Here is an 11,566-nt window from a genome sequence, read left to right on the forward strand (position 1 = left end):
CTCCCCATTCTATCCACTCAGCATTGTGGAGGTTATTTGATCTGCCGGGGGACAGACACAGATTCGACCTGGCTGGGAGGCAACATCACTGATTCATGGGGCGTTGTCTTGGCACAAACACAGTTCAACAGTTGTCTGTCCACGTTCTCTTTTTCTTGCCATGAATTGCCTGACTAATAAATCGGACTGCTGTCTGAGTTTGTTTCCAATTCATCCACTTGTTTTTGCACTATTTGCAAAATGTATGACGCTACTAACTCGACAGTGGCGATTGATTTGTGTAGTTGGTCGCAACCAGAAAAGGCAGTGAAAATGACACACTTCTCCTCTCACATTTTAATTACAACCAAAAGGCTTTGTTTGAAAACGCAGCCTGACAACTCCGTAGCTGAACTATCTGTAGAATTTCACCCAGCAATTAACATGTTGACACATCCTGAAAGAGAGAGAGACTCTGGACTCTGGAGCAGACACACCTGAGAGGCATTATTCAACCCTTGGTTGTTATTTACATAAACATGTCACAGGAGAGTTGGTTGTGATTGATAATGGAGAAGTGCCAGAGGAAAAGGCACAAAGCATCTGGTATTTGGTTGAGTGGTGAGGTCACTGGGGCCATTTAGAGTCTAAAATGGGAGTCCGGTTTGGGTGAACTCGACTGACCTTGCTTAGGTACAGAGAACTGGTGAGACCGCATGTTTAAAGTGTTTAAGGTGTAGTATCAGTCATCTAGTTGAAATGTAGAGAGTGAACAAATGTGAACCACGATGAAGACCAGTGTTTAATTGAATTGCATGTTTTATGGTTGGTGTATTTTGGCTGGTTATCGGGCACATTCCTGTTATCTGGTCATAACATTCAAATTAAGTTGATTAGATAAGAATCTGGGTGTGTTGTTCCTGCCTTTTGTTTTCACTGTAAGAACATAACTGTTACCAAATTAAATGTAAATACCCATTGGAAATATCTGCAATTTGTCTTTAGACTGTCACAATACATGTTTTTAAAATATAGGGGGTGGGAAATATGTTAACATAGTGTGTAATTTCTTAGGTTTCTGGCTGTAATGCTAAGGACCTGAAGTTAACAGTGTGGCCGATGCTCTACATTGCATTCTGTCAAACCGCCTTGCCATTGCCACAACCTGGACTGGGGCAGAGCATAAGGCCTGTTTCAGGGACTTGTTTCTGAAGACCATTCTTCACAGTAAGTTTTGATATTATTAAATGTATAACATTTGTTTTCTCAACTTTTAAGTAAATTATTAAACTCATGCGTAAGACCTTGTGCTATTCAAATCTAATTCAATGTTCTATCTTTGTGTATAGAAGCCATTCGGAAGAACCCAGGATGCCATGGATAAGGGGGTCCAGATTCAGGTCACCCTTTAGCTGAAAGGGGCCTCCGATTGTGAAGGCGGGAGAAGGCGGCGGACAGGGGAGAGGGATCCGCTGCAGTGAGGGTCAGCATCAAGTCTCGGACCACCTATCTCAAAATCAGCCTCTACCCCCAAGCCACAAGACTGATCCAACAGCTGAACCCTGGGCTGACTCCTGCACCCTACCACACACTTACCATTTATTCATATTCTGTACACACTTAAATCACTTTAGTCTACTGGACCAATGAAATAATTATGTCACCTAATTGCACTACGTAGATATACTTTCATTATAATTCTATGCTGATACTGCACTGTTGTTATTCCACTCTAAGCACATGGGCAAAAAAGTGTCCATACTATATGAATGTAGGCTATTTTGGTTTTAATCTTAAGGCTATTTTGGTTTGATCTTATTCTTATTTACATCTTATTTTCTTTGATCTGCATGCTTCTTTTGCACTTGTTTTTATTGTTTTATTGTTAGTACATCACATAGTAAAGGAACTATTACACATTGATTACTGTCAGTTTTGTCGCCATTGCCAAGAGCGGTTGAAGGGCGGGTGAAGGGCGGGTGAAGGGCGGGAGAAGGGCGGGTGAAGGGCGGGTGAAGGGCGGGTGAAGGGCGGGTGAAGGGCGGGAGAAGGGCGGGTGAAGGGCGGGTGAAGGGCGGTTGAAGGGCGGGAGAAGGGCGGTTGAAGGGCGGGAGAAGGGCGGGTGAAGGGCGGGAGAAGGGCGGTTGAAGGGCGGTTGAAGGGCGGGTGAAGGGCGGGTGAAGGGCGGTTGAAGGGCGGGAGAAGGGCGGGTGAAGGGCGGGTGAAGGGCGGGTGAAGGGCGGGAGAAGGGCGGGAGAAGGGCGGGAGAAGGGCGGGTGAAGGGCGGGAGAAGGGCGGTTGAAGGGTGGGTGGGCTGTGTGAGGAAAACGACACTTGAACGGCAGGAGCACAGCTGCCGCTTGACAAAGTGGCATATCGCGGGCGCCCCGTGAGGCAATGGGTACTCTGGAGGTACGCCGGCCTCCTAATTGCTCATCGCTAACTGGGTAGCAAAGTGCAAATAAATGTTAATTCAGGTTCGGGGGAGTTCCTGCTTGAATTTGATTAAAAGGGTAGTGAATTCGCTCATACTTTGAGAACTTGTTAGCAAGCTCCTGAGACACATCATTTTTTTCTCTGAGATTATTATTAACTGAAGACACGTGTCACCACTTTAAGTCTCATTTAGTCAACAGTCATTTACTCTGTGTTATTATGTAATGTATCATATATTTCATGTACTCTGTAATAGTTTAGTGTCAATTATTTCATGACTAATAAATCCTATTAGTGAGTGAATGCATCCCTCGTTTTACAGAGTAACACTTTGACTATATGTTCATCATTTAGTAGGTCTATTGGTAAATATAATTCACAATACACATAGCATAAATGCTTGTCCTCTAACTATGCATCTCTGAGCTAAGGTTAGCTCAATCATTTAATGCTAAGACGTAGATCGCAAGATATTAGCTCTTTTGGTCACATGTAACTTCTAGTATTCCGAGTGGTGATGCAAGGCTTGCTACCTTAACAAGACCCAATGAATAGGCCTATGGACCTATGGTATTTATTCACCTAATAATGGAGTCAGATTGATGAATGCAGTTTATTAGAGTCAACATCATTTCCATTCAACTACAGTCGGAAATATTGGTTGTTTACATAAGAGGATGTAAATAATAACACAACATCTCAATTTAAAGCCAAGAAACGGCAACATGTTGTTAAAGTTGGTGTATGTTGTACTTGGCTCTTCCTGTGCTGTGGAGTTGTGGAGACCAGCAACTTAAGAGCATTCAATGGCGCTTGTTAGAGACCTATATTGTTGGTGTGTCTATTTAGTGTTCGGGTAGGTTTAAAAACTCCCCAAAACAAGCTACATTTAAACAAGAAGGGTCCCGACCCTTGTGATACACCACTCTAAACAAAGTCATAGGATAAAAGTGTCCCCTGTCGCCTCTTTACTGTCAACACTCTGATGTCACTTCCTTTTTCATAAATAACATTGTTTTGACCAGGACTTTACAAAACAACCTCCAATGTCACGTCTCCACACATTGGTCGATGTGATTTACTTTTAAATCTGACTCACCCCGGGGAATGATTGACTTTCCTTGCTTGTGTTAAGCTCTCTTTTTTCACCCTGTTAGCAATGTGTACTCCATGCTGCAAGCTGCAATTACTCACATTCCACCCCCCACCCCATCCCGACTAGAGTTAGTATATCTGGGTGTCTATGCTGCGCTAGGTTGCACTTTGGAGGGGGGGTGGTGTAGTTGATCTGGAGTATGGAATTCCCCTCCATCAGCAGACCACACAGTCAGACACACACACACACACACACACACACACACACACACACACACACACACACACACACACACACACACACACACACAGAGAGAGAGAGTTCCTGTCCCTCCCTTCCTTTTACCTATCCGCCTCTCTTTTTGTTATTGTGTGTTTAGTGGACACAGTGAGCTGCATGATACCCTCTGATCAATGACTCACATTGACTCAACGTGAATAATTTTATCAATGGTTTGAAGAAATATAATTTTTTACGACCCGTGACCTCAGATGCCTTGAGGGCCACAATTATTTTGTCATCTGTCAAGGATGAAACTCTTTTTTGCTCTGGACTCCCTTGGCCAGTTTCCTGGACAAAGATTAAACCTATAGTCCTGGACTTAAAAGCACTTTAAATGAAGAACCTCCAGTAGCCATCTTTTTAAGGAACATGGAATATGCTTCTTTTTCCAGGACTAGGTTTAATCTGTGTCTGGGAAAACAGCCCTCTGTGTGCAAATATACAATATTTTTGGCTGAGACGTCCAGTTGTAGGCCGGTCTGTCTGTGTTTGTAAAATCCAGTTTGAGTCTGTCCAGAGGCTCCCTAATGTGTACTTAATGGTCTGCCTGAGGGGTAGAGCGGGGTCTGCTCTGGTCAGCCAGTGTGAACACACACCAACCTGTTTTTCAAAGAGTGCCCTGTTCTCCCCTCAGCATTGCCTAGCAACACCAGAGGTCAAAGCCAGTTGAGATTTTACAGGGTTCCAGCGAATCAGAGGGCCGGTTGGCCAACACTCCCCCACAGACTGACAGAGGTGCTAACCATGATTCATGGAGGGGGGACTGAGTGAGTCAAAACATGGGGACTGTCTGACTGCTCGTTCTGTGCTTACATTGCAATGACAAATGCATATGCACTACTTACGTTGCTTGTTTTGACAAAATGCTTTCATCTATATAATTCATTGTTTAACTTTTGTAGAGCCAGTTGACTTTCAACTTTCAAACGTTCAAATCAAATATTAGTGCAATGTGATGGTCTATGACTCTTACCTCAAATGATGGCTTTGCTGAAACGTGTATGCAAGTTGTCTGCAAATGTGCATGAATGTGTGTGTGTGTGTGTGTGTGTGTGTGTGTGTGTGTGTGTGTGTGTGTGTGTGTGTGTGTGTGTGTGTGTGTGTGTGTGTGTGTGTGTGAGTGCGCGTGCATGCATGAATGCGTGTGTGCCAACAAATGCACGTAAGAGAGTTATAACATTCACTAAACTAAGCCTTAGGGCTTATGTCGTTTCCTGGTTTAATGGACGCTGATGTTGTTGTTGTTTTATCCTGAAAGGACGCTTTAGCGGGCAAAATATTCCAAGATTTCCAGTAACAGGAGCAAAGTGGTGCTTCCACCCCGGTAATTACTGAACGCTGGCTTGGCACAAGTACACTGGAGGTTATATGGAATGTTTCAACAGCAGTTATCATTACGATAATGCAACGGAATGTGACCCCCCACACCCTCACACACAGACAAACACACACCCGCACACACGTGTATATGCACGCACAGGCACTAACGCACACACACACACACACACACACACACACACACACACACACACACACACATATAGTTCTAAATATGCATGCACGCACACTCACACAAACATGCACTCACACATGCACGCATACACACACATATGTGCATGCATGCACACACACACCGCTATCTAGTGATGACCACAGAGGAAACTTAGATTTGGTTCCTACAGTAAATTGTCCATATTGGGTTGCAAGGAGCAGAGGAATGTGGCATGGAAGTTAGAAGTAGATTGGAGATCTTGGCTTGGTGTCCCAAATGGCACCCTATTCCTTATATACTGTACATATGTTCTTATGTGAACTACACAGCACATTTCTAGTGTTGATTCAGGAGTTAAATTCACTCTGTAAGAGTGGAATTAACACTAAGTGGTGTAAAATAACCCTCAGTGTTGGTTTTAATAACCAGAGTTATTGTTTTACACTGTGGAGAGTAAAACAGTCCCATTAAAACGACATCATTCATTCTCATATTTCCCAGCATGCTCTACTGCAGGTAGATTTTTTGGGTTTGTTTTTAATATCTGTGTTTTTGCATGTGTACTTATGCTACACAAAGATAACTTACATTTGAACTATTCCACTCAGTTAGTTAGATTTATTGCACCCGTTACTGTAATGTTTTTTTCCAGTTTAAATGGTTTAGGTTGTTATTTTAAAATCAAGTTTCCTAATCCCGATGGTCATTCTGAATGCAGGTTGTGGGTCAATAAAAATTCCAACTGTTGGATATCCTAACTCTGTCTGGATTCCAATAGGAATTACACATCACTTTGCAAGCCAGCATAATGTCACACCACTGTGTTATGGTAAAACTAGGCCAATATGTAAAGCCTTACGATATATGTCATATATTGTCATAACATTTTCATTGATAACATTCACTTAGGAACTCACTTGGTGAAAACCACAGGCCTTTAAAAGGAAAAGAATTCAACAACCATGCCTCTGTCACAAACAAATACATTCATGGTGTAACGGCTGTCGTAGAGAGGGGACCAAAGGGCAGCGTGTTGAGTGCTCATGATGAAATTTATTATAACTCAAAAACACTAAAGACAAAATAACAAACAGAAATCGAAAGCGCACAGTTCTGTCATGTAGCTAGACTAAACAGAATACAACTACCCACAAACACAGGTGGGAAAAAAAACGACTTAAATATGATCTCCAATTAGAGACAACGAGGACCATCTGCCTCTAATTTGAGATCATCCCCCCCAAAAAACATAGAAATAGAAAACTAGAACTAAACATAGATATAGAAAACATAGAAAAACACAAAACACCCCCTGTCACGCCCTGACCAACTCTACCATAGAAAATAACATTTTACTATGGTCAGGACGTGACACATGGGTGTTAACTGTAACACTTTACTGAAAAAGTAAAGGCACACTGGGAAATAAGCAAATTAGGCTTTACACCATACAGTGTTAAAACAATACCCCAAAATGATTTACAGTAAAACTACAAGTGTTAATTTCTTGCACTGAGAAAGTGTAACAGCTTACTGTAAATCAAGTGTTACGTTTTACACTGCATATTACTCTACATTAGAGCTATACAGACACCACAATCAAGTTCCTCAAGAGTTAAAAGGGGAACACTGCAACAGAGTTAAATCTTTAACACTTTAAACAGTGTTATTTTAACACCAGTACACTGGGACTCATATTTTCACTGAAAAGAGTGTACATTTGACACTTTCAGAGTTAAATGTTCACCATTTATATTGCTGTGTACTTTTGACCAGGGCCCATAGGTCAGTATGGATGATGCATTTTTCCCTTACTTTTTTCCCTCTGCTTCATCATCAGAAAAATTCTCTGTTACAGTAGTTTGTGTCACAATAATTAAAGGAATCCAGAGTAAGGCAGAAATCTAGATGTTAGTTACAGAAACAGATCAAATCCTGTTTCGTTACAGCCATGCTGTACTTAGTCAATAGCAACGCAATAAAATTAGATAACATGATAGTAAAAAGAGACAGAGAGCTGGAGAGAGAGAAATTAGGGGCCAAATTCAATCCAACGTTATGTCCGCAATGCATGTTTGAGGAAACCACATTCACGGTGAACACTGCAGATGTCGGCTCAATCGGAAATGATCTTTAAATATCAGTATCTTTCGTGGTCCCGATTGAATCTCGACCAAAGAGAGACTCTAGTTTGTTTACAGTTTGACCCCGGGGATACATGCCGACATCCTTGGGGTTTTCCCTTTCACACAGTAGGGTATTGCAGATGTTTACACCCAACACAGACAAGGGTTAGGGAGGAATGACTGTGCCATGTTATCTCTCATCACAATGTCTGTATGTGCATATGAACGTGTGCGTGTGTACGTGCATCTGTGCATATGCTGCCCCAGCAGCGTGGGGGGGGGGGGGGGGGTCATTCAACGGCCAGTTCTGAAAGGAGAGAGGCCTGCCCAGCTGGGGCTGGCAGCCGCACAGTTCCACCCTTTTACGAAAGATTACTGCATTCTTCTGAACAAACGGGAACCCTCCACACACACACACACACACACACACACACACACACACACACACACACACACACACACACACACACACACACACATGCTGAGTAGAGTGGAATGCTAAGAGGAGAACGGGAGGCCTTTCCTCCTCCTCCCTCCTGAGTTTCTCCCTCCACTTTTCACTGCTTTCTCACTCTGTTGTTCAAAATGGAGGATATTTGAATTGCACCCTTTACAACTTTTCATGTGTACCATATTTCACTGCAAGGTGCTGTTTACTTGATGTGTTTGGTTGTTTGGTTTGGTTATCGGTATTAGTAGATATAATGGAAAGGGTGGATGTACTGCAACATAAACCAAAACAAAGATGGTCATCGATGGTGGTGATATAGTCATAAACTCAGCAAAACAGAAACGTCCCTTTTTCAGAACCCTGTCTTTCAAAGATAATTTGTAAAAATCCAAATAACTTCACAGATCTTCACTGTAAAGGGTTTAAACACTGTTTCCCATGCCTGTTCAATGAACCATAAACAATTAATAAACATGCACCTGTTGAACGTTCGTTAAGACACCAACAGCTTACAGACGGTAGGCAATTAATGTCACAGTTATGAAAACTTAGGACACTAAAGAGACCTTTCTACTGACTCTGAAAAACACCAAAAGAAAAATGCCCAGGGTCCCTGCTCATCTGCGTGAACGTGCCTTAGGCATGCTGCAAGGAGGCATGAGGACTGCAGATGTGGCCAGGGCAATAAATTGCAATGTCCGTACTGTGAGACACATAAGACAGCGCTACAGGGAGACAAGACGTACAACCATGTGTAACAACACCGGCACAGGATCGGTACATCCAAACATCACACCTGCGGGACAGGTACAGGATGGCAACAACAACTGCCCGAGTTACACCAGGAACGCACAATCCCTCCATCAGTGCTCTGACTGTCCGCAATAGGCAGAGAGAGGTTGGACTGAGGGCTTGTAGGCATGTTGTAAGGCAGATCCTCACCAGACATCACCGGCAACAACTTCGGCTATGGGCACAAACCCACCATCGCTGGACCAGACAGGACTGGCAAAAAGTGCTCTTCACTGACGAGTCGCGGTTTAGTCTCACCAGGGGTGATGGTCAGATTCGCGTTTATCGTCGAAGGAATGAGCGTTACACTGAGGCCTGTACTCTGGAGCGGGATCGATTTGGAGGAGGAGGGTCCGTCATGGTCTGGAGCGGTGTGTCACAGCATCATCGGACTGAGCTTGTTGTCATTGCAGGCAATCTCAACGCTGTGCGTTACAGGGAAGACATCCTCCTCCCGCATGTGGTACCCTTCCTGCAGGCTCATCCTGACATGACAATGCCACCAGCCATACTGCTTGTTCTGTGCGTGATTTCCTGCAAGACAGGAATGTCAGTGTCCTGCCATGGCCAGAGAAGAGCCCGGATCTCAATCCCATTGAGTACGTCTGGGACCTGTTGGATCGGAGGGTGAGGGCTAGGGCCATTCCCCCCAGAAATGTCCGGCAACTTGCAGGTGCCTTGGTGGAAGAGTGGGGTAACATCTCACAGCAATAACTGGCAAATCTGGTGCAGTCCATGAGGAGGAGATGCACTGTAGTACTTACTGCAGCTGGTGGCCACACCAGATACTGACTGTTACTTTTGATTTTGACCCCCCCAGGGACATATTATTCCATTTCTGTTAGTCACATGTCTGTGGAACTTGTTCAGTTTATGTCTCAGTTGTTGAATCTTATGTTCATGCAAATATTTACACACGTTAAGTTTGCTGAAAATAAACGCATTTGACAGTGAGAGGACGTTTCTTTTTTTGCTGAGTTTACATGCCAGTCATTGTAACTGAACCAGTTAGTTGTCTGAGACCAGGGGAGTGTTCATTAGGGCATGAAACGGAAAACATTTAAAAACCTTTTTCAGCTGAAAAGTGTTGAAGTGTTTCTTGTTGGACAAGTCCAGGTGGGTCCAAACCGCTGATGCCACTCTATCTCCACTGACCCCTGTTCTCTCTCTCTCTGTGTATGAATGGGACAGAGAGGGCTTTCCAGAGTCACTGACCGGTGGTGAAAGAGAAAGAGAGATGGAGGGAGAAAGAGATAGAGAGACTGATGACATGGCCTGTCTGTTGGCCCGGTCACAGTGGAGCCACTGTGGTGTGTAGCCCCCTGTTCATTTGCAGCAATCGGGGGAAAGGATAGACAGAGAAAGAAAGAGAGAGATAGAGAAAGCAAGAGAAAGATATTTTGTGTGTGTCAAGTCCAATAACATCAATGCACTCAGCCTCGCCGATATGAACTGTTCTATTTTTAAACCTACTGGGTTTGCGTAGGGGGCTGGGGTCCGCCCTTGACGCTAATGGCCCAACCCAGTGAACTCATACAACACACACACATCTCCCCCCCACATATGGCACCACTACGTGTCCTCGCTTATTGGGGTCCTATAAGTGGGGGGGCAGGGGGTCATGTCCGCCTCTCTCTCTCAGAGAGAGAGAGGCTGGTGCTTTGGTCTCCCCCTATACAACACAAAGATCTTTGTCGGAGAACCAATACCTGAATTTTGTGAGACCCCACTTCGTCCTCCCCCTTTAATTCCAGAGGGGGACTTTCAGCAGTATTGGGGGGGGGCTTTTGGGTGGTCTTCTCGAGTAAGAGGTCAAGGTGCCAGGAATAAGTTGGCAAAGCAACAAAAAAAAAAACAGACACACATGGGGGCTTTTAACGACGAACATCAGAGGCTGTCTGCGTTCGCGGACTTTGGTATTTTCGAGGGAAAAAAACCCTTATTGTTAAAGTGCAGTGGACTTGTGTGTCTGCAACTGTGAGCAATGAAGAGCTGCAGTTTAGATGGAGTGCATTTAGCTCACTCAGTAAAGGAACAGTAGACAGAAGCCCTTAGAATAGATCCTACCAGGCTTACGTAAACAGTGTTGTGAGGATTTGGGCTGTGTTTGATGTCTCTTCCTCTCCTCTCCTTCATTTATTTTCTGTTCACTCCCTCCTTTCAGAGAGGAGAGTTAGCAGGTTGTGTTTCCGTGGATACTAGGCCTCTGTGGATGTGTTGCAGGTAGTAAGCTACCGATCGATGTGCTCTGGTGAGGAAATTCTGCTCGGTAACTCGTCGTCATGGCAGAGGCCCTGCGTGGTGATTGGAGGATAGCTGTCGCCTGGGGGGCTCGCTCTATGATTGCAGTGCATTTTTTATTTTCTCCCCCCCTCCCCTCCCCTCCCCAGCCAGACCAAACAGAGCTAACGCTGTGGAGGGAGCCGCCGTTGCATAACAGCCCCAGTTTCATCTCTTCCTCAGTCTGTCTGTCTTTCTTTCTCCTCACCTCTCTCTCTACGCCTCGACTCTCATTTCTCTCTCCCGTCTTTCACTCTCCATTTCTCTCCTCCAGTCTCTGCCCTGTCTTTCTCTCTCTCCCTCTTCATCTCTCTCTCTCCTCTCTCTCCCGTCTTGCGGTGTCCTCAGGGGTCGTCCAGCGGAGACTTTATACAATTACTGGTAGTGGAGCGGTATAATTTAATCGGGAGAGGGGGAGGATGGAGGGAGGAAGGAGACGAACGTAAAGGGGGCACGACAGCTCGAGAATACATAATGGATCAAAGGGAGAGGAGGATAAAAATAGACAGGGGTAGGTGGCGGAGGAGGGGAGGAGAGAGAAAGGGAGTGAGTGAGGCAGGGATAAAGATATGGGATGACAGGGAGACATAAAAAGGCAGAAATCCTTAGTTATGGCTAGGTTGTTGTGCCGG

The 11,566-nt window shown here is 44.5% G+C and overlaps 1 long non-coding RNA gene across 1 annotated transcript; it reads left to right on the top strand.

Annotated features, from left to right (window-relative positions):
• The first annotated feature begins 248 nt into the window (after positions 1–248).
• Positions 249–1,896, top strand: LOC115208536 (uncharacterized). The gene is made up of 3 exons (XR_003881196.1): positions 249–685; positions 1,054–1,206; positions 1,329–1,896. It is a non-coding gene; the product is annotated as an uncharacterized LOC115208536 (long non-coding RNA).
• Positions 1,897–11,566: the final 9,670 nt, after the last annotated feature.

This window comes from Salmo trutta, chromosome 14, assembly GCF_901001165.1.
Source record: "Salmo trutta chromosome 14, fSalTru1.1, whole genome shotgun sequence".
In the NCBI taxonomy this organism is placed as follows: Eukaryota; Metazoa; Chordata; class Actinopteri; order Salmoniformes; family Salmonidae; genus Salmo; species Salmo trutta.